Raw genomic sequence first — 24,103 nt, forward strand, 5'->3', positions numbered from 1 at the left:
ACTACATAATTTTATTGACTCTGAACTGTGCATGATAACAGCAGCAATGAGTTGGTTCATACGTCCAAAACAACATCATGAATAATGAATGATCATCAAACAAAGAACACATATTATCATATTCAGAGTCTCAGTTTACAGGTATGGCATTTGTGCTCCAGTAGCCACGCCCATCCAGGAGCAAAACTGCAATCAAAAGTTATCCATCCATCAATCCATAATCTCAACCGCTTATCCTCACAAGGGCCGCTGGCATGCTGGAGCCTATCCCAGCTGTCTTCGGACAGTAGACGGGCTACACCCTGAACTGGTTGCCAGCCAAAGGCAGGGCACACACATATGAACAATCGTTCACACTCACTAACACACCTACCATCAATTCAGATTGTTCAATTAATCCAACCAGGCATGTTTGGAGGAATAGGAGGAAACCGGAGTACCTGGAGAAAACCCACCCAGGCACAGTGAGAACATGCAAACTCCGCCCAGGAAGCTCGTAATCAATCTCATGACCTCTGCACTGCAAGGTAGACGTCCTAACTAGTCAACCACCATCCCACCCACAATCAAAAGTTAAATCATGTTAACTTGGTTTGAGAATGAATATTGGTTCAGAAGTCATCCATCCATCTATCCATCTGCTGGAGCCTATCATAGATGATTTTGGGCAAAAGGTGGGGTAAGCTACACCCTGGACTGTTTGGCAGCCAATCACAGAGCAAAGTGACACATGCAATTTAGAGTCTTCAATGAACCTTTCAAGCATGTTTTTGGAATGTAGTGGGAACCCAGAGTACCCAAAGAAAACGCATGCAAGGACGTGGGAGAACCCACAAACTGTGACAGGAAGGCTGGGATCCGAATTTGAAACCCTAACTTTACCACTGTGAGATGGATGTGCTAACTACTCGTCCATGCTGCCTGTTTAGAAGTTCAATGCCACTTTTTTTTTTAAGTCTTAACTTACAAGCTTGTAATGGTGGTCAGTAGGACAGCAAAGTCAAGTTGCTGGTTTTGCACCCTCCATACTTTATTTCATATCTTGGAACACCTGTACATTTACAGCCCAGGAAAATGTCCTTTTGTCCAATAACAGGTCTTTTGCTATAAGCCCAATCTCGAAATGCATTATTCTTTACTCAAAACTAACCCCAGACAAATGCAGACTCAGAACAAAGCTATAGTCATTGATCTTCTGCAAAGTCAGTTGAATCTCTCAACAATGAACCGGCATGTCTTTGTCTACTCCAAGGTTAAGTAAAAATTATATTTTATGGATATTGTGTGAACTTTTTGTTAATGCTAATGTTATGCAAACCTTTCTTTGGCTGGCACAGCAAGCTAAAAAGCCAACCGGGCTAGGTACTGTATTTACTCCTTGTTTCATCGTTTGCATATACTGTAGGTCAGTTCTGAGATGTTCAAATTGGACATCACGGGTCAGTGGATACAACCTGAAGTTCCTTGAAGTATATGCACTCCAAACTAAGGTGGCAGTAATGTGCCTAAATCACAGTTGGGCTAAGAGCTTTATCTACGGCACTGTTTTTGTATTATTTGATTGCTTTTGGGTGAAATATACAGTACAGACCAAAATTTTGGACACACACACACATCTCATTCAATGTGTTTGCTTTATTCATTGCTTTATTTAGTACATAACTCCACGTGTTCATTCTTAGTTTTGAAGCCTTCAGTGAGAATCTACAATGTAAATAGTAATGAGAATAACGCAACACATTGCATGAGATGTGTGCGTGTGTCCAAACTACTGGCCTGTACTGTATATATACACAGAATTTGGTCATCTTCAGTTATTTTTTTTTTAAAATATATATATGTAAATGATTGTTTAAAAAAAGTCATGTAAAAAGCCTCTAACATCATATGTATTTTGTTCAAACAGCTCTCCTTCTGGCAATTTGTTTTTCTTTCTTTTAGCTAAAACACAATCTTGGCAGAGTAAACAAGCAATTTTGATTAGCTAGAGTTGAGTGGGATACGCACAGTATTCCTTCTGCTTGAAACCCACATGGCATACCCAACACGATTATTACATTATCTAATTCCATCCCAACACATGTATTATTCAGGCTCTGACAACATAATACTCTGAGGAAAAGGAAGAGATCTGCGTGAGTTGAGTCATCTCCGAAAGCCACAGCGATGCGCTTTCTTCATTCTGTCTAAACGTCACAATTTCAGGGTTGTCACCATCAAATTATTGCAGAGCACGGTGTGGTGAAAACTTATCATTTAAAAGTTGGATGCAGTCTTGTGTTAGGAAGTCACATTGTTAAAGTCAAGCAATATGTTTTTTTATGAGGGTGCTGAGAGTATAACCAATAATCTATGCTGAAGTATGACCTTAAAGAAGGTTATTTGCCCTTGCCACTTCAGGAACAACCTCCCCCAAGAGACTTGTATGTCTTGCCCCTTCCAAGAAACAAGGTCAGCTGGCGTCCAGTGCACCTATTTACCATCCCTTAAGGACATAGACATCAACATCGAGTTGTCATTCAAGCCGAGGAACTCTTTTGACAAACATAATATGCAGGTGTGTATGTGACATTGGCTGATTAACACATAGATGCAACCAAACAGTGATTACATTGATTGATCCTTGCAACATTAATTGAGCATCCCGTGGCATCACTTTAAAGACTTAAGTATTTCCTCCAGTAAAGATGCTATTGTCTCAAAGGCCACATAAACTAAGATGAAGCGTGTTGCTCTTACTGATGGCTCCCATGCTGCATATAAAACCAGAACCAGGAAGATTGGCCACCAGAAATCCACATCTGATGCAAAAGTAAAAAATTGAAATCAAGCCTACTATTAAGAAAATGAGCTCAGAACTCGTTCGTCACAAACAGAAGGTAGATTCTGTCACACTGTGTTCAGCATTTGAAAGAGCAATCTTAGTTTGTACATTAATGGCATCCATTAGTGCTGCTTTCTGAGAACCAGGTACAAAAAAATATATAGCGAGGGATAGTATTGAATAATGCGTGTCAGTGCTCTTTATATGCCAGGGACACTGAGACGGTCAGGACAGTTATGGAGACAAATGAATGATGCAACACTGTTCAGCTTTGAGGAAAAATAATATCAAACGCTGACACATGGATGGACATATCTCTACTCTGTCATTTAGATGCGTCCCCACATCATCTAGCATGAAGTATGCTGATGTATGTGTGCGTCGTTTGTGTCTGTGCTGCTGTATATATTGTGTGAGGTGAGACATGAGCAGTAATATGTGAGCAAGGTTTGGCCTTTGCTGCTATAAAGTAGGATGGGGATGTGATGGCTACAGTCTTACTAACAATAATGATATGCAATGATAACAGCCTCCACCCCTCTCCCCATCACATAGTTATTTTTTTCTTTGCTGTTTATTTGTTATTGAGCATTTGTGGATGTGTGGACCATCTGCTGGAGATAAATCCATTAGCTATTAGTGCAGATCCAAGATTTTAAAAAAACAAACATTTTTTTTTAATATATTTATTGACGGGGATAATATGTGTTCTGCAGTGGTGTAGTGGTCCCTGGAGAAGTGGATATATTACTCAATTTTTTCGCATTTATTTTTAAGTAGTCCAGAAAAGCATGCTATTTTGGAAACAGTGTCATGGAAGAAAAATCTGTCAATGTACTTGCTTGCAATAATAGAATTATCATGACGTGATTAATTAAAAGCAGGTTGTAATTAATACTGGTAACACAAGCAGCCTGAATTGATGTAACATGTATTTATCATGAAATTTATCATCAAATATACAGTATAAATAATGTTGTAAAACATTATTTAGTGAATAACGGGAAGAAAAAAAGAAGAAGTGAAAAACAGCCACTATTAGACCTCGGTATTGTTTTAGGCCAAATCTTAAAATATTTGTCTCCAGTCTTGTGTTTTAACTTTTTAACATTAAAATCAACTTGTAGGTTAGTGTGTAACCAGCGGAGCCCAGCCTTGGGATCGAACCCACACGATGATCTAGTCTTCGATGTATGAGCACAAAGCGCTTCCGTTGAGCAAAAAACCCAGAGCCACTATTTTGTATATAACAATAATAGTAATAATAATATTAATAGGTTACTATTTGAAGGATTATTTTCCTCGGCATAATCCGCTCTACCCTGCCTCCGATTGGCTCATCAGTCCTCATGCCTAAAGTTAGCCAATCTAATCAGCGAAAGCAAATGGTATCAGCCAATTAGGGGCAGAGGAGGGTGGACCCTGGCTTCACCTGAGTAAAAAAAATGGTAATTTAGCTCGCATAAAGGCTACTGAATGTTGATCAGGGGATTTAGAAATTAATATGTGCAATGCTGACTGAAAAAGAAGTGGGTATACACCATGCATATACCCGTGTGTACGCTGGACAACACCACTGGTGAATCAGCAACATCAGTGAGTTAGATTGTTAGATTTGGGGGGGCTACTGTTGAGAGCTAAAGGCTACTATTTATTTAATGGTGATGTCTCATAAATGTACTTGGATGTGCTGAGGTTTTATTAATAATCATCTATGCCACAAGTGGACTCACCAAAACACAGGAAAATCACAGTCATGGTTGTATCAAGATCCCTGAGCCAAATGGATGTTGTACAAATCAACCCCATGCCTTTTTGAGGGTGTTTTGTACCTGTTGCAGCTACTGTGTCCAGAGGCATTTCCAAATTCAACTAGATATACAGTATTAATCTGAGATCTCTGCAAGTAAAATGTAGTATGTCCTCTACATAAAGAGCCCGCGGCACAATCCCAGCACAGCAAAACGACGAGCGGGTTCGGTAGGTGGCAGTCGTGTCCTTTTTGCTCGAAATATTAGCGGTCGAATCTCACATATTCACTGCGCCTCAAACTCTTTTCACCCACGATGTCACTGGTGCACATTCAAACAACGAATTGAACCCATAACCAAAGCTATTAAGTAACACACATTTTGCAGTAAATGTGTGATTTTCAAACTGAGTATGCCGTTTCGGGAGCAGTGCAAGTTAAAGTGAGCAACATGTCGACTGAGGGAGGAGAAGAGAAACAGCGTCTTGCCGCTCTGCTCCTGATTCAGCAGCGGTGACTGAGGGAGCACTTTGTCAAAGGGAGGTAACCCCACATGACTGCTTATCAATTCTACGCCTGTCCGATGTGCTGCACCGTCCGGAACACGCTGTGGGATGCTCCACATCACCGTTTCACTCAAGCCTCCATGCGCGGGCTGCAAGTCGGATCTTGTGGTCACAAACCCGAAGCGTTTGCAGCCCAGTGAGGAAGAGAAGGCAAGATAGGACACTTGAATGAGAAGCACTCTGCGCCCGTGTTTGGATCGCCTCAGTGGAGAGGTGAGACTTGATTTTGAGAGATTTACGCACGTGTGGCGCAGAGTCAAGCTCCTCTTCAGTGACTTGGGTCCAGTCTGCACATGATGATATCAATGCACGAAGGAGACGAGAGTATTTAGTCAGGGAAACGAAAATTGACGTCGAATGTGATGTTATAAAAGGCTTCTTGTGGATCGTTTCTGGACCCCCCCCCCCCTCCTCCTTTTTGATGTCCGTTTGTCAATATCGCGCATGATTTTCCTTTTGGACTCGTCGGGAATAAAACATTCTATGTGACTGAAGTTGTTCTTCAGCATAACGTTTCATCCATGTGAGACTTTTCTGCGCATCCATAAATCTTGAGGGACAACATAAACTCTAAAGCGACATGAGCTGTGCGATCAAATCTATTCAAATTCCGTGGGATTGACGGCTAAAAGTAATAAAGACTTGATGAGACGTGACATTTTAACAAGTGAGAGGATATTTAAAGAAATGCCACGTATGGATGCTGATATGCATTGAAAAGGACCCCCCTCCCTTCACCCCCAGGATGCATCAACGTGGAAGATGAACTACATATGAGGAGATTTATCCATATTGCACATTTACAGCACTGAAGGAATAACAAGTGTGCAAGCGTGGGACATTAATGGGTCGAGCAGTTGCAGCAATGGCACTTGTGGGTCCCTTAGCGCAAAGAGCATCGTGGAAAAGGGCAATTTCGGATATATCGCCATCATTTTGAGAGTTATTTCCAGACCTGGACTGATGGATGGAATGCTTTTTGGCATAAGAGTGTGGCTAAATAGCCTCGGATTGTGCAAGCTCGCCTGAGAATTGCGGATTTTTTTTCATGCAGTTTTTTGGTGCTTTGACAAAAAAGACGGATCGCCCTCAAAAAGCCTCAAACTGCAGGATCGCGGTCTACATGTATGAACAAGTAAGTGTGTGTATGTCTGTGTGCGTGTGTGCGCGCGCGCGCTTGCGTCCCTCTGCCTGTCTCACGTCTCACATATCGGCAAATTCTATTACAAATGTCACAGTTGTAACATCGCAAAGGCAAACTGTATAGTGCCTAGAAATCGACCTTTTACAACAAGGCGGTCTTTATGGTCTCAGACAATATATGATCATGCAATCTTGAAGTAAGCACTGACTTGGCAGATGATTTGAAAAGCTGCACCGCGCGTCCCTAGTCTTGCTGCTTTTCAATGCGTTCCCGCGGGATCGGGAAGATTTATAAGCTCACGTGCGGCATAGAAAAAACGTGGCAATAAGAATCGTAGGCACCACCATTGAATTGTAGACTGCACCACGTTGTACACCCTATGAATGCAAAGTAGGCAACAGCTATTTATTCATCACCCAACCAATCTGCAGCAAGCCAAATTCATTTGAGTGTATGGTAGAGCGCTTATTTTTCGACTTTTAAATAGGCTTGTTTGACATGAAAGTGTTTGTATTTCAAGAGAAGCACTGCTGTAATCACATGACTGGTTGTTAATCGTCAGATCTCGCCTGTCATGTTGTATCTTCCTGGCATGGCCTGGATCTACACAGAAGGCACTTGTGCCATGCCTCCATGGCTCCTTGTGATGGAGCTGTCCCCTTTTTGGGGTGCTGAAATAGAAAGCAGCCTTTCCTTTCTGGGGTGCCGAAATAGAAGGCAGCCTTTCCTTCCTTGCAGCATCATACATTAAATGGTGGTACTGTATATGTTTTGAGATGTATGCCTACATTGGTCAGTTGTTGCTCCTGAATCTTTTTTTCACCAGCTCAATGTATCACTTTTCGTTGTAACATTTGGTGTTCAAGCTCAACTGTGCTATACAGTGGGCAGAGTAAGACCCATAAGGTTGTAATTGAATAGGTTTAGCGTGGGATTAAAAATAAAATAAAAAGGGGAGACCGTGTTTGTTCCTCTAAGTGTAACAGCTTAGTTAAAAGTAAAATTTCAGCACCTATTTGCATGTCATAGTTAGCTGCCCTTGTTTCATCGTGCATGCAATCTATTCACATCTACTCCCCCAAACACACACACTTGCACATACACGCACACACACACAGGCGATCCTGAAGTATATGTCTGTCATCATCAGTAAACCATAAACCACTGTTGTCGGTAAATGCATCAATGGGGGTAGCTGTCACTTTTCACATGAAGAATGAATCTCATTATTCATCATGTGAGAAATGTAGCGAGTATCTGTCATCCGCTGCAAGAAAAGCATTATGTGATGGAGTGGCATCACCTTGGGACATATTACAATGTATTGTTTAATTTAGAACGCATTTTACAGCTTTCCTGCAATGAGGTGACCACCATAATTTCTCCCCACACACTCACACATTTGCAGTTAGTAAAGTGGCACAGGATGATTCATAGTGGTACAAAGACCCATGATTCATTTTACCAATTGTAGGCCAACATACAAAATGGATTTCCGTTATTGCCAAAGGAAACATCTTAACTACTTTAAAATGTAGAAGCAATGATGGTCTTTTTTTTCTAATTATTAGAGCTATGTTAGCCCTCCATGTAGTTGGCGTTATCCTTTGAGCAGGTGCAGTTAAGAGACCAAAAGAGTCTTCCTGCTGTTCACACCAAGACAGTTCTTCCTCAGACATCTGTTTCAAGTCCAATTTATCTAGTTATTGTTGTATGGTGTATCTATTGAAAATCATTCCAAGCAACCATGTCAGGAAATTAATGAAGTTGTCACATAAAAAGGAGAATAGCAATGAGAGAGCAGAGGTCTTGACATACTCTACTGTATACTCATGCTCGCTTCCTACACTCTTGTCATTTATTTCCCACTTCAGCCTGTGGCCCGGTTCAGATCAGGGCCAGCACTTGGGGCCATATAATGAAATGATCATTTCTCAAATCGGATTAATCTCTACAAAGCCCGTCTTAGAACACCATTAGCATTCACTGCTAGGGACTCATTTAAATAATAGAGCTACGACTATATTTCCCATCTTCTCTGCTTATGAAATGTCTCAAGAGGGTTTATTTCATGACAATAGTGCAATTACATGGATCTGTTTTCTGTTCCCCATCCTCTTGTCTTGGAGACATTTGGATCAATTTGTCAGGTTTGAATGCCGGGAGGAGCTGAAAGCTCAAATGTTGGACATGGAAAAATAAAGTGTGGACGTGGACAACATAACAGGATAGGTTGTAAATGAAAGTGCCTTAAACTGATGACAGGGGTGGACGAATGGATCAATACAACACCAGCATGGGCCATGGGAGATATACTGCATGTTTATTTCTTATTACGATACCATGTTTCACATTTACAACCATAAAATATCACAGCACAACAACATTACAGGCCCCTTAACTTTCATAAATATATTTTTTGCAAACAAGTATAATCCAAATAAATAATAAGGCAATGTTGTTTTCTAATACTGCACCTTCAACGGTGAAAACAAACCATTCTCTAAACCAGGTGTGTCAAACAAATTTTTTCAATCACTTTGTACTTAGGTCTTCCCTCAGAGGGCTGTTATAACGGTGAAACCAAATAAAGGTTTAATTATTTTACCGTTTGATTACATAATAGTGATGGACAAATGAAAGTTTCATGAAGCACTTGTGATATTTTGTTACTCCTCTACATGGCACTCTTGGATTAAAGCTGCAGTGGGAATTTAATCACTTTCCATTGCACTAGCTTTTATATTAGTCCTGTCAAAGTTAATTAATTAATAACAAAAAATATCGCATTAATCATGTATTAACACAGATTAATCACACTTTTGACCGCAGATGATCCTTTAGCTGACAGCAGATGCTTACGTTAAAGGTAGCACAGATTGTGTTTGAGCAATAAAAATAACTACATGCTTTAAAGTAAATAATTTAATAAATGCTTGCATATGACATTCAGAATATTTGTTCATGTCAAACTATAGGGGTATTTTAAAATTTTTCCATTTTAAAATATGCTAGTAATTAACTGATAGGGGGGGGGGGGTAGTCAGCGTATGCAATAGATACATTTTTTTGAAGACACCCTCATAACATAAAATGTCGAAAAAATTAACCCATAATAGGTGCTCTTTAAATTTGGCGAGCGAAACATGTTGATAAAAAGCCTTTTTAATTAAGCGATTAATCGTGATTAAATAAAATTCTAAGATGTGATTAATCTGATTTAAAAAATGTAATCGTTTGACAGCTCTATTTTATATATGAACCAAGACTACCATCTAGAGGAGTAAAACAAATATTGCATATGCTTCATGAAGCTTCATTTTCGCATCACTACATAATGCACAACAAATTGATAGATTACTAGTTTTGATATCTGAAGTCAAGGACATATTTTTGAAGTTACAGTAAAAATGGTAACAAAATATTGCAAAAATCTCATTGCTATTATTTATTACATTATTTATTAACAATTTACAATTTTGGTACAGATATTATCAAGCATCATGGAAGTTGACACATGATTCGCTTTTGCGGACCACATAAAATGATATGGTGGGTCGGATCTGGCCCACGGTCTTGTGTTTGTCACCTATGCTCTAAACCTGCCTAAACCCATGATTAGACTTTTTTGTCCGTAATTCCAATAATGAATTAATCCATTCATCCATTTTCTTCCGCTTGTCAGGTGACTAATCGTTTTACGTTGATACATAATGACTTATTATTTTAGTTTATTTACATAATTAATGGTCATATAGCGTTCAGCTCTAAATGGCCAGCTTGCACACACCAATAAAGCCAATAAAACCCATGCCATTATTACATACTATTATATCGCACCAACAACCTTGCCTGGAACCCTTTCAAGCATGACATATCCACTGTTTATCCACACCAGCACGGACTGAGCTTCAATATATCCAGTTTGTGTAATCTTTGTTGAACCCTTGTTTTTTTCCCTCTAGCTTCAGCTAATAATAACCTCGACACGATGGCTGCCGGCATACTGTGGCGAGTCCTGCATCAGAAGCGGCTGCTGTGATTGTGATAAAAGCTCACCTGAATGGATGACAGATGCACTGCTTTGAAAAGAATGTTGTGGTCAGAGTTGTCAACTGCTGTCGTTTATTGTCACAGCTATACCACAAAGACGGTAGCAAATGAATACAGCCGTGTGCACCAACAGGCGTTGTATTGCATTTTTCTGAACATTTGTTTCTAGTCCTACTTAGCACCTGTAGATGTGACTGGATGGTGTTCATGCTTGCATAATTATAATCTCCAGCAACCAGGCGAAAGCAAGCGTCTTATACACATCACCCTGACACAGATGGACATGATCGGTATCTGCAGTCGCCCCACTCATTAGTCATCCTCTCCAGCGTGTCTGTCTGAATGTCGTGTCCAAGGGAAGAACAGCTGAGCAGGGGGACAGCCGCAGCACATTCCACCATGGATGTCGATGGATTAATCAATTGGTGTTGCAGCTCATCCAATCCATTTTAGAAAATAATCTGGTCGACATAATAAAAGTGCTATTCTGTCATTCTAGAGGCCAGGGATCACTTGTCTTTTTTCGTCTTATCCCCTTCTCTCGCACTACACTTATCAGAACATAAGTGGATTAAATAGAATATACTGTAGATGTGTGTTCAGTGGGGTTAACAATGAGAAAAGGCTGCTTGTGTTTTTTCCTTCTTTGAAAGAAATACATCTTTGGATATTTTCATCACTGAAGACTTCCGTGCCCATCTTAAGTCTAGCACAAAGCGTAGTCTAACGGTGCACAGACGTGGAGTTTTCTTTCTTTTGGTATTTTCCTAGACTTTGTGCAGGTAGAATCCGGTATAACGGGGCGTTTGTGCTGTTGTGGGATGGAATGTAGCCTATTCCTGGCCAATTGTATTGACATCATTCCTTTGCATCAAAATCAGGGTGGTAGGAGTGCACGCTGTATTTGTCATTGTGGAAGCAAATTGACTCGCTGGGCTTCAAGAGATGAGAATGAAAGATTGAGATTGAAATACGATGACATTCACTACATACGTCCTCGATGCGCCGATCTGTCTGCCTGCTGCCTCGACTAAACGCATCAAAATTGTTTTAGAAACACCCAAGCTACGATTTAGACCTGCTTTTACCGAGTCTAAAATAAAGTCTACTTTCTATTACCAAATTGCCAGATGCGCTAAGGCAGCTCGGTGCACCGGAAAGCTCAGTGAGGCGTAGTGTGTCTACCAAATTCACAAACATACCAAACCAGACTTGCCCCTGTGCAAAAATCAAGATGTGCCCGTTTTGGGGCCGTCTCCTTTCTGTTGCCAAATTGCCAGATGCACCGGGGCGTGGCAGCTATATCCGCCGGAACGCTCAGAGACCCCAGACATGGTAAACTAGAGTTGCCTGGAACGTGAATTGAGATGCATCTGTTTTTACGCTGAGCACACATGTACCTAAATTAAGATTTAGAAAAGTAATAAACTGGACTGTTTGTCACTCCATTCATAAATTTAGTCAAGACCAGTGACTTTTTACCATTCATATCACATTCCACCCTGTTTGACTCACAAATTTGTACCTTCTTCTGCAAGTCCAGTTTCTCTCTTTTAGCCTCACAAGAATGTCTCACACTATTAAAATGACGTCACCCGAGATAGGACTAATGTAGGTAGAGATAGCTCTGATAATACGTTTGCGTGAGTTCACCATAAATACGCAACCACACACATGAAGAAATGTTTATACATATGCACTGAGCAGGAGGCATTCACTCTGTTGGGGCTGTTGGGTTTCATGTGTTTAAAGTGCTACTGGCTCAGGTCCACACAATAATTCCTGCTGCTTATTTGGAGGTGAAATGGAATGTGAAATGGTCGAGGGCTAGTTTGTGGTGCTTCCCTTTATTTCCCAGATGTATGAAAGTAAGGCATTTAAATCCCTCTAAGGATAAAGCATAAAGGCAAAAAAATAAATCCAAAGAGCTGTCTTTACATTCCTGTTGTCCACCATGGATTTACGGACAGAAGGAATTTAAGGACAACATAATTTGTAGAGCCATGACTGGTGCATCTGCAGATAGTTGATGAACTGCAATTGTCAGTGGACACCAACAATGATCATCAAACACACCAAGTAGCTACATTTACTTATTTCAATATACTCATTCTGGATATGACAGTTTACATGTAAATTTATTACATCCTCCCTGCAGGAATGAGGGTAATTGAATCCCAAGTAGCCGATAGGGTTCTATAGTTGTGCCTAGCACAAGCCTGGCACGAGGTGCGATGTAAATGCACGCATGGGGTGGACTAGACTTTGAATTAGCTATTTTGGTTGTTGACGCAGTTTAAAAGATAGATAGATAGATAGATAGATAGATAGATAGATAGATAGATAGATAGATAGATAGATAGATAGATAGATAGATAGATAGATAGATAGATAGATAGATAGATAGATAGATAGATAGATAGATAGATAAAATCACAGATCCACATATAGTTTTATTTTATTTTTGTTACCACACAGTCATTACAAAACAGGAACTCATGATGTAAGACCATGCTCATCAAAATTTATTTGCCGGATTTAATGTTTTGCCAGAGGAGTGGTGCGTGTGTAAGCCTGACATACTGTATGTTTGCCCTCCTAAAGTGGTGGCTTCTGCATACCGATGGGTGCAGAAATAGAGTCTAAATATAGTATGTTGCTCAGATCTTTTGCACTCATCAAATCCTTACAAATTAGCCATTAGAAGTATAAGCTCATTTGCCGCAGGAAAACATAATTATCACGCAGCAGTCACACCTCAGCAAGTAGGGGCAATTTACGTACTTTCAGCTACTGGAGTGACACAATATTAACAAAGGTAGTGACAAATACCTTAAATGATCTAATTGAGGGTTAGTCTCCACATCAATTGTGTTTTTTTTCTCAAGTGCATGCATTGGTCTACTCTGGAAACTATGGCTTCCTTCTCCCAAATACCATAAACATGCTTCTTAGGTTAATTGAAGTATCTAAATTGTCCACATGTGAATGAGAGTGTGAAGGGTTGTTTGCTATCAGGTGATGGTAGATTAGTCCAAGCCAGTTTGTATAGGCTCCATAACACCATGGTGAGGAAAAGCGGGATGGATGGCTGGATATGTGAAAGCTGTTGTACCGGGAGAGTAACACCCATGTGTTGAACAACTATATATTAGTATTTGTGTTAATGTAGTGTAGGTTAACACAGCTTTAAACCGTGACAATGCTTCTCATCCAATTTAGCTTCAGATGAGAGACATTGTCACAAGTATCCATCCATTGTGTTCTTATTCGTACATACGCACATGTTGATCTGTGCGATTGTCAGTGTCTTAATGGATTTCGCTCACTACCCTCACGAAAGGTTGGTCTATGACCCTAATGTGTCACTCATCCTGGCACCTGCATGTAGGCAAGGCTGCCCTACCAAGATAGTTCTGATCTGACATGGATCGACTTTCACGTGATTTAATTCAAGTTGTCTCTATGGTGCTAGTCTGTTTTCACTGCTCAGGTCAAGGCCCCGTGTCAGGAGCTGTCAGTCTGTTGCGGTACTAAATGTGGGGGAGAGAATAGAGACATGCGCCTTAGTTTAACACCCAGTTGCAATATCGTGAATCAAACCATCTGAATTGTAGGAATCAATTCATTGAATGCATTATTATTATTATTATTATTATTATTATTACCGTCTTTGTCCGGTCTCCAAGTGTTCATTTCACAGCGTTGATCTGTAGTCGCTCTGGCCATCTTTACATCATCTACCCATGGAGGTCTGCTTGCAGTTCCAACTTCCAAATAAACGTAATCGCGCTTCAACCTCATGGACATGGACTCCAGCAAATCAGTTTCCATTCCGTCATGTCACAGACTGTGTGCCTCTTGTGAGCGGATTATAAAGTGAATGAGGGGAGGCGGCGAATCAAATTGGGTGTGTTCACTCACACAACTGCACAAAATGCCCGTTTTAAACCGCGTCTGGCGGCGGTGTCTGCGAAAATACCAAAACAAAGCCTAACTCGCCCATGCACACAGTTACGCCACATTCCGTGCCAGATGTAGGCTCGGCACAGATTTCGAGCCCTCAGACCATATACAAATGTTCACTGAATGCTTTGGCCAGATTGAACACTTTTGAAACTACTGTTTTCAGCATTTGTGTGTGTGTGTACGTATGAGATGGCGTGGAGTGCCGGGAATTTATCAAATGCACGTGTACATGTACACTCCACCTCCAATAATATTTTTGAAATGGAAGTTCCAGAATTTGCAATCAAGGGTATTCCTTTCTTAGTCTTCTTTTTTTCCTTCTTTTTTTTCTGGAGAGCTCAGTATTTTTCATTGGGTAATTTTACCGATTTGACATGTCATCATCATTGCTCTCTCTTTTTTATTATTTTTTATTTTGTATGTGGGTGAGGATGTGTATGTGCATGTGCATGTGCGCGTGTGTGTGTGCGTGCGTGTGAGTGTGTATTCATTAGTTCACCTAAAACCTATTAAAAAATCCCATACCGTTCACGTAAACCGAACACTTCCAGCCAGAGTCGTGAGGCCGTCAGGAGACCCGAGGAAGGACCAAAGAAAAGAAAGGAAAGTGAAATCCAGCACCGACCAGACACCACCCACCGGGCCACCAACCTTTCTTAGTCTTCTGATGAAAAAGCCATTACTCTGCATCACACAAATTAATTTTCATGTGGAGAGGAACTTTTAATAACTTTAATTAAATTAATGAGGACATGAATTGTTGGCATGAGCATGTATGATGCTTTCGTTGAAAGGATGGGCGGACCGTGTAGTGAAATAATGTTTGACCACTTTCCCTATTTATTCTATTTCTATGTGCGGACATAGCAACATTTGTAGTTAATATGCCACAACCGACAACAAGAATCAATCCTGAACATGTGCCACTGCATGTAATGAAACCTTTGCCCTTGTTTCCAAACTGGCAGCTGTGTGTCAGAAGGTGCTATTTGTCATGAATGAAAGCGTTGCATTTGATTAATGGGTACTGTAAGTAGTCAAGCGAAAGAACAGAGATGTAGGCAATCATGTTTGATGAGAATAGTGTGTGTGTGTGCGCGCGTGTGTGGGTGTGTAGATGTGTGTGTGTGTGTGTGTTGGGGGGCTGGGGGGACGAGAGAGAGAGAGAGAGAGAGAGAGAGAGAGAGATTGAGAGAGAGAGAGAGTGCATAGTTGTCTGTGCATGTGTGCGTAGCACCACGGCCAGACGTATGCAGACAACATTTACAACATTTAAAAACTTAGCACATTTGTCACATTGTGTTTCCCTTTCATGAACACATGACCAGAATGTTCATTTTCCCAGATTTTGTATATTCGGGCCTAATGTGGCAGATATGTGTAGGTATATGCTCTGAAAAATCTAATCTTAAAATTATTACATCTTGTTTCTAACAATTGCAGTGTTGTCAATATATCCAGTATATTTCAATACATACACCTCTAATAATTGTGTATATATTTCAGAGTGTAATAATATGACAGTGGCCCTGTCTCATTCTTTGTATAAATTTGCATTTCATTCATTTATTCATTCATTTGTTCGTTCATTCATTTTCAAGGGGTATTTACGCAGGTGCATTGCATGTATTACTAAATAAAACCATGACTGGAAGGGGGAAAAAATTGGTCAGTATGACAATGTATTTTCAGATGAACAAGCTCATATACTCGTATCTTGCTTGAAGTAGGTTATGTACAGTATCTAGGCTATGATATTCATATCACATGCTTAAGAAGCAACTACAGCAGCTACTACTGATATTGCATAACCTAAAGTTGCATACCATAGCACAATGACAACTTAAGATCTTGTTTTAAATCACAAACTTAATAATTTGATCCAAATTCTACTGTTTGATTTTACTTTGGTTTGGTATTGATTGTAGTTTATTGGTTCTCTAATATTTCAAACGTTGGTGTAAACAGTCTACTAGGGTGATAATAGACAATTTAGGTTTTGATACAATGCCGATTACTTTTTTTTTTTTGCATCAAAGATACCAATACAGAAAGCAATACTTTGTTAGGATTTTTTCAACCCTAATAAAACACATGCCAATAAATAACTATTTACGGTAACAATTTTAACGATTTTTGTGTTTTGCTCAAAATGGCACTTTCCTTTGGTGACCAACATTATTCATCAAAACAAATGCCTTGACAGAAACGCAAATAAATAATACTTATTTTATAAATAATTGAGATAATTTTGGATTAAACGTTTTAAAAATATGCTTTTACTTTTACAATGCAAGGTGGTGTTCAAGAACAGCAGCATATTCACATGCGTCAGGCAGGTTGTATGAAATACTAGTAAGTTCTCCTAACAATTGTGGAAGTAAAACACTCACTTTTTTGATGATCTCAATTAGATTACCCTGACTTCCTAACTCAACTGTGAGAGTGTGAGTGTTCCAGAATAAAACCCGGAGCAGTCCAGGACTCCAGACTACTAGAGTACTAAAGAGTCAAATTTCTCTTGAATTTATACTTGCTCTGAATTGCTACTTAAAGAGGTTGATTCAGATTTAGGCAAGATGCACAATATTCAAATGTCATTGTAAATGGACCGCATGATTTTGTCGAAAGAGCATCAAAGACAGCACCTTTCCATCTGCACTAGATTGTAGCGGTTTTATTTATAGACTCTCTCTGTTGCTGTCGATCACTCAGCCTTTCGATTTATTCCTGACGACCCATATGGCGCCCATCATTGTGTCCCATTCGAGAAATTGGGTTCGCTGTCAAACCACATTTTGTTTATTGTCACTGTGCGCCTAAAACATTCTCCAGATAACAGTACTGGATGAATTTACATGATCCTGCAATTGAGAGAAGGCTCTCAGAGGGAATATGAACGTGTTGTGTTGTCGCTATAAATGTAAAAGAGGCACAAGTGACCTTCAGGGTACAGACACACTCACTGAGATGCGATTGGAAGGATGTGGGAGTCTCAAATCAGATGTTGAGAAGGTGCTACTGTCCTGATTCACCACTATCATTGAGGTGCCCTTTAGCAAGGCGATTTTTATTATTTCATGATTATATTGATATATATTGTCCTCAGGTTTCACATGCTAATAGTATCTTGAACTCCAACTGACTTCAACTGAATAGGCAATGAAATGCAAATGTCTGAGAAAGTAAGCCTTGATAATTGTATTACCCTGAATGCAACACAATCCTGCAATGTGCAGGGGTCAAACTTGAGGCCCGGGGGCCACTTGTGGCCTGCAGCATGATGTTTTGTGGCCCCCTGCTTGACATCAAAGTTTAATGTTAGTACGGCCCCCAACTTCCTTGCCATGATGTTGTCCTGGGGGTTTTGTATTTGTTTTTATCATTTATAGGATACCCTAGTTCAGGGTCATGACAGATTTCCATAAAACATGATTCCGAAATGACACCAAGCAGTAGGAAAACCTACAGTAGGAAAACCTACAGACCTAACTGATCCCCAGCAACTTTGTTTTTCTTAAAAACGACTAGTGTTGTGTTTGGCGACTCTCTGCTGTCACTCTGTGGTTTCTTTTCCCAACAAACAGCGACAGAAAAGGCCTGAAAAGGCAACAAAAGGTAGAATTTACAAATAAATACATTTATGATATAGGCTAGGAAAGAATGAGCTCCCCCTACTTGAATGACCACCAGCCGCCACTGCAGATGTCATTACTCAACTAGACATGTTGTGGAGTATGCAAGGTACCAGGACGATGAGAGAGAGGAACGGGATATGAATATGGAGGAGCACCAGATTTTTATGAATGGGGGGGTGATGCTTCAGGGTATCCAACGACTATGCAAAATAATTGGTTTCATAAACACTTAATTTCAATCACAGTCTCTAAATGTTGAAATATATTTAAGTCCTTCTAATCACACAGGAGATTGTTGGACATAATGTGCTCTCTATTAATTATTAAACTATTATTAAATGTCATTGTTTAACATGAATGAAATTTATACACACTCACTAAGTGTTAAGTATTCTTCAAACTGTTTTGCATGGTAATCTTTGCTTTTAATTTGGAAGGCCGTTTCCCGTTTCACTTTGTCATTCAGCTCATTCATTTATTTTTAGCTTGTTCAAAACAACGTTAACTTATTGATATCCGTCCAAAACAATGCATCTGAACATAAAAGTTATTTTAAACAGTCACTCACATCTCACGGGTATACCAACGTGACATTGCTAAAATCGTGAAATCTTGATGGGAGTCAGGAGATTCTTCTTCCCTAGACTCCTAGAGAGGTGGATTGCAATATTTTGTTGTAAATAGCGCCCGCTACTGTGCAGGAGGGGCATTAGAAGGCCTCTAAAAAAAGTGCTGGCAAGCTGCATTGGCAAGATGCGGCACCGCTGTCGTGATCAATCATTTGGCACCTAGGGGGTCTAATCGCATTTGAAGGGGGACCAGTGGAACCCTAGCCTCCTCTCTGGCTCCGCCAGTGCCGAGCACGGCAACATAAATTGAACATGGATTGTTGGATTTTTACCGTTCTAAATAAAAGAGCCTCTAATACAGAAGGTGACATTCGACCTGCGTCCTTAATCAGGACACTGAATAATTTGTGTGATAATTGGTCCCTGTATCTGCGATTGTGTGGTTTGATCCTGTCCTGATCTGGAGTCTGTTCCAGTGATTTAGTGATCATGTATTGTGACAGGGGAACATTCCAGTTTCTGTGTTGACTGCTAATTGGGCTCCAGTGTAACGACTGTGTCATATTAATGACCCAGATCCAGCTCTTGGTAATATTCATGAGGTGCACTGCATTGCCTCTTCTCTGTGGACCCGCACAATACAGAGGTTTATAAGTGTGTGTACTATATGGTGTTGAACAGTCATTTCTACGTTGAAGTGTTAAATGTGTGGGTGGAACAAAGGATAATCACTGCATGCAGGTCTCTTATTTAGTTCATCAGAGTGTTTCTGATTTGTGTACCGGGTACATTATTTGCTGTCATTACTCCCATGATGTCGGTGTACCGTTCTGTTACTATATATATGTATATATATATTTTTTATTATTATTATTATTTTTTTAAAGGTGAAGTTGTGGTATTTACATCAGCAGACAACAGTAGTATGGTAATTGTCTCTTTTTTGCCACATTACATTGAGAAAGAGACATTAAATGAAATCTTCAAATCAAACACCCTATGTCATGATTAACAGCTGTTGTGTGCATGTGAGTGTGTGTGTGTCTCTGTGTGTACTTGTACATAGTACATTGTGAGGACCAAAATACGTCTTTAACCGACAGATTGAGGACATTTTGATCGGTCCTCACAACTCAAAACCTCTTTTTGAGTGTCAAGACTTGGTTTTAGAGTTCAGGTTTGAATTGGATTATGGTTGAGGTTAGGGTAAGGAATGGGGCTAGGCGATCATTTTTGATGGTTGGGTTAGGGGAAGGGGCTAGGAAATGCATAGTGTCAATGAAATGTCCCCACGATGATACAAAGACATGTGTGTGTGTGCATGTGTGTCAGTGCAACTTAATTGTTGATGGTTGGGGTTAGGTGAAGGGGCTAGGTAATGCATTATGTCTATGGATGCCCTCACAATTATATAAGTACAAGTGTGTGTGTGTGAGTGGGTGTGCGCGTGTGTGTGTGTATACTTTTGTCTTTGCTACATTGTGGGTCCAGGTTTAGCTACCATTGTGGGGACACACTTGAAATTGTTCAGACCTCTTTTTGAGTGTCAAGACTTGGTTTTAGAGTTTAGGTTTGAATTGGGTTATGGTTGAGGTTAGGGTAAGGAATGGGGTTAGTCAATCATTTTTGATGGTTGGGTTAGGGGAAGGGGCTAGGAAATGCATCATGTCAATGAGATGTCCCCACGATGATACAAAGACAAGTGTGTGTGTGCGTGTGTGAGTGTCAGTGCAACTTAATAGGGTCTTCAATATCTAATAAAACAGGTGGTATTCGTTAGCAACCTCACAAGGGATTCCAGCATTTTACCAAGTTCTTAGCACGCTACAGACATCCTACTTCTCCTCTCTGAGGCTATATTCTGTTTTTGCTATTTTTTAATGGTTGGATCGCAGTGTGTTTTGTCATTGAAGGAGGTCAAATAAATGCAAAGTGTCCTTTGTGCCGAGAAAAAGCCAAAACCACAGTTTCATATGGAGACAAATTGGCAATACATAGTGAAATTTATACCCTTCCTTTATTTACGATGGGACTTTGCACATTAATTAGGATAAGTACATTCCAGCAGGTAAATGTGCCAGATTTTGCTGAGGAGCCTAATTTTCACTAGAAGGTTTAAGGGAGGGTGGGGGTTATACTCAGCACGAGCTTTGATCAAGATTGAGATGTTCAACTTCATCTTTAATTTGAAATCATACTTTTTGTTCCTTAGTTTCTCATAATTGTATTGAATGATTCAAAAGGTCAAACTGGCTGATGACTACAAGACCTCAATTGCTACCCATTCTGATTATGGGAAATACATTATTAACTGACTTCTTGACACCTCCATAACACATCTTCAAAACAATCAACCAAAAGATGACTATTTTTAAAATACTTTTTAATACCTCTTTTCCCTATTTGGTATAGTGCTTGTTGTTATGTATACATTTGAACCTTGCTGGTTAATGGAGTTTTCTCGTACGAAGCAAAATGATGCATAAGAAATTAGAAGTGTTTCCCAAAGACAAATTAGATTTTAATGAAGAATGAAAGCGGTTCTGGGGACTCTTTGGCGTAATGTCAAGATTCAGCATGGTACATTTTTTGCAGATAGGGCATATTCATTATAGTCATTTAAGAATGACAACTATCAATCTGTATAATGAACTGCAAAAGTCATACATTGCACTGCAAGTACAGGAAATATGCCCATGAATGTTAAATATGCACATAGAATTGGATGGATTGTGGGTGAAAAAGAGATGAAGCAGTTTTTGTTTCCTTCCTCCCCAAAGTTTCTGTGATCCCCGTCCGCAGATTTAACAAGACAATGAGAGACAAGACAAGACAATTTTGCCACACTGAGGAGAATAGATTCAGTAACCAATTGGAGATTTTGTATGCTTTGTGTGGGAAGGAGGGAACAATTTGTCTAAGGAATGCTGTGCCATTTTTGGTCTCATTTATTGGAACATCAAACAGATCAGATACTTTGCAATTGCAACCTCTGCAAAGTGCACTATTATTCAATATAATTGGAGCACTGCTGAAATTTGATCATATAGTGTTCTTTGTTTCCCTTATCATTTGTACAAATATTTAACATTAAGACAGTCTAACAATTAAATGTCACTGAATGTTTCTACCTGCATATTTACATTAACTTAAAATGCCATTTTATTGTTCTCTCTGTTCTGTGCTGAGAAAAATAGCATTTTGTTGCTGTTTAGATGTTGGGGACGAGTTTGATTAGTTCTGGTGCTCTTAAATTACCTCAACATGCTGTTAATTGTATAGCACATAGAGACAGTTGGATTACTGTGTTGTGCGTTTTGACTGCATTTATTTTATTGTGATTAATTGTGGACAATAGTACAGCATATTTCTAGCGATATTTGCAATTTGTAAGAAATATGATTTTACTTGTACTACAAGTACAATTATAGTGAAGATAAAGTCTAGACACCTGTGCTTAAATGGCAGATTGTTATGATATACAAAAATGAGACCATCAAAACTTTTCTTTTCACTGTTAACCTAAAACCTATACAACTCAATTGAAAAATAATAATAAGAGAGGACGTATAGACAACAACATAGTTGCACAAGTGCATGGGCTGGAATAGCATCGTATACAGCAGCCCAACCAATTGTGAAATCACCAAAATGTCCGGATTAGTCACTCGGTTATGCCCTGTTATGAATTCAAACTCATGTTTTAATGGGGGTCAACACACACCTGCCACCAGTTATGTCGGTTTATCATTTCCAACTCCAGTTTTCTCCTCCTTAAATTATTGTGCGAACATGTACTGTATTTGTATTATACTGTGTTTGCTCAATATGAGATGATGAATAACTCTTAATATTGCATTGTGTGAAATAAATGTTATTCTTGTTAATAACATTACAGGCACTGTGAAATAATTACACTATACCAATGCAGAGCAGTAAAGCAGTTAGAGGCTGAGAAGAGTAAGCGCCGTTGAAAAACGAAAGTGTATTAATTTTAATTTAAGCACTGATGCAGTGCACCCTAATTTGCAGGACAGCATGCTATAATCTGGCAATGATTGCAACTTGCTATCGGCACATTATTTTCAACTTCATTCCACTGTGAAATTTCACTATCACCTTAAAAAATATTTTTCAAGGCCCACAATGTTTGCTGTCTGCTCTAAATGTCCGATGTGTTATTTGTGGTCACTGCAGTTCTTGGTGTCAGACATGTTGGCGAGCACAGGCAGCGTGTTAAAAAGTCTACTTATCAGTTGCCAACTAACCTGCTGCAGTGTGTGACATGACAGTCGTACTTTCTCCAACTGTGTCTTTGGCATTTATTCGGTTTAGAAAGATTAAGAGCTATTCTCTCTCTCTTTCTCTCTCTCTCTCTCTCTCTCTCTCTCTCTCTCTCTCTCTCTCTCTCTCTCTCTCTCTTTCTGTGTGGCTAAACATGGACGTGTCTACCATAAGGCTCAAACGCCTGCGGACATTGCAATAAACAAGTACTGTATTTGGAAAAGAGTTTAGTTTGGCAGCAGTAAAGAGATGTAATATACAAAAGCCACCTCTTCACAAACAGCACAGTTTATGTCTTTAAATAACCTCTAGATGCAGTCAGTGAAAACACAGATGGACAAACACAGAAAGCTTGGGGGAGAGTGTTTAAATACAGGATTACACTTTGACATACCGTGGGGGGACTCCCCCCCCCCCCCTTCGATATGCAATGCAATTTGCCATGTTTTAAGCTCAATGCCCTGGAGGCTTTACAGGATTTAAAAACCTAGGAAATATGATAGACCACATATGCTTCTTAATGTGACAAATCTAATACAAGGTGTGTGACACATATCTTGGCTTGTATACATAAACTGTACACACACTTTCTTATTCAATGCATTTGCTTTATTCTCATGGCTTCTTACTTTGTAGATTCTCACTGAAGGCATCAAAACGTGTATGTATGAACTGATGTGGAATTATGTATTTCCACAAAAAAAAAAATATAAACACGCTTTATATTATACATTCTTCAAAATAGCCATCCAATGCCAAGAATGTGCAAAAAAGTTATCAGCGAAAAGGGTGGCTAATTATTTATGAATTAATTTTATTATTTTTATTATTTTATGAAACTGTGTTAAAGCTGTGTGTATCTTTCAAATGATGATTCGATAAACATCGATTCAATTCATGACACCAAAAATTCAAGAATGGTTGGTATGGTACATTTTAAAATTGAACATTTCTATTCGCTTCGACTGGATGCACTCACATCTTTTAAATTAAAACCAAAAGGTAACTAAGGCCACAATCTATGCTACAGCTCTATTTTCAATCCGAAAATCACCATACATGTTATGTCACCTTAGTGTGTTGCTTCAATAATAATAAATAATAATGCATCCGATTCATATCGCGCTTTTCTTTCTTGAAACTCAAAGACCCTTCACAATGGATACATTATTTATGCACTCAGACATTCACACTGTGGTGGCGGTAAGCTAATTAAGCAGCCACAGCTGCCTTGGGGCAGGCTGACGGAAGCGAGGCTGCCAGTGTGCGCCTACAGCCCCTCCGACCACCACCAAAGATTCACACC

General features: G+C 39.6%; 1 protein-coding gene across 2 annotated transcripts in view; it reads left to right on the plus strand.

The window, feature by feature from the left end:
• The window catches only part of lrrc4ca (leucine rich repeat containing 4C, genome duplicate a), a 134,634-nt gene that overhangs the window by 69,503 nt on the left and 41,028 nt on the right, over positions 1-24,103 (plus strand). The window contains exon 1 of one of the 2 annotated variants that reach the window (XM_077569237.1): positions 4,903-6,275. The exons of the other annotated variant lie outside the window; for it this stretch is intronic. The gene's annotated coding sequence lies outside the window, so the exon portion shown is untranslated. Of the gene's footprint in view, positions 1-4,902; positions 6,276-24,103 lie in introns of those variants that run through there. 2 annotated transcript variants of the gene reach the window in all.

Source organism: Vanacampus margaritifer, chromosome 6, assembly GCF_051991255.1.
Source record: "Vanacampus margaritifer isolate UIUO_Vmar chromosome 6, RoL_Vmar_1.0, whole genome shotgun sequence".
Classification (NCBI taxonomy): Eukaryota; Metazoa; Chordata; class Actinopteri; order Syngnathiformes; family Syngnathidae; genus Vanacampus; species Vanacampus margaritifer.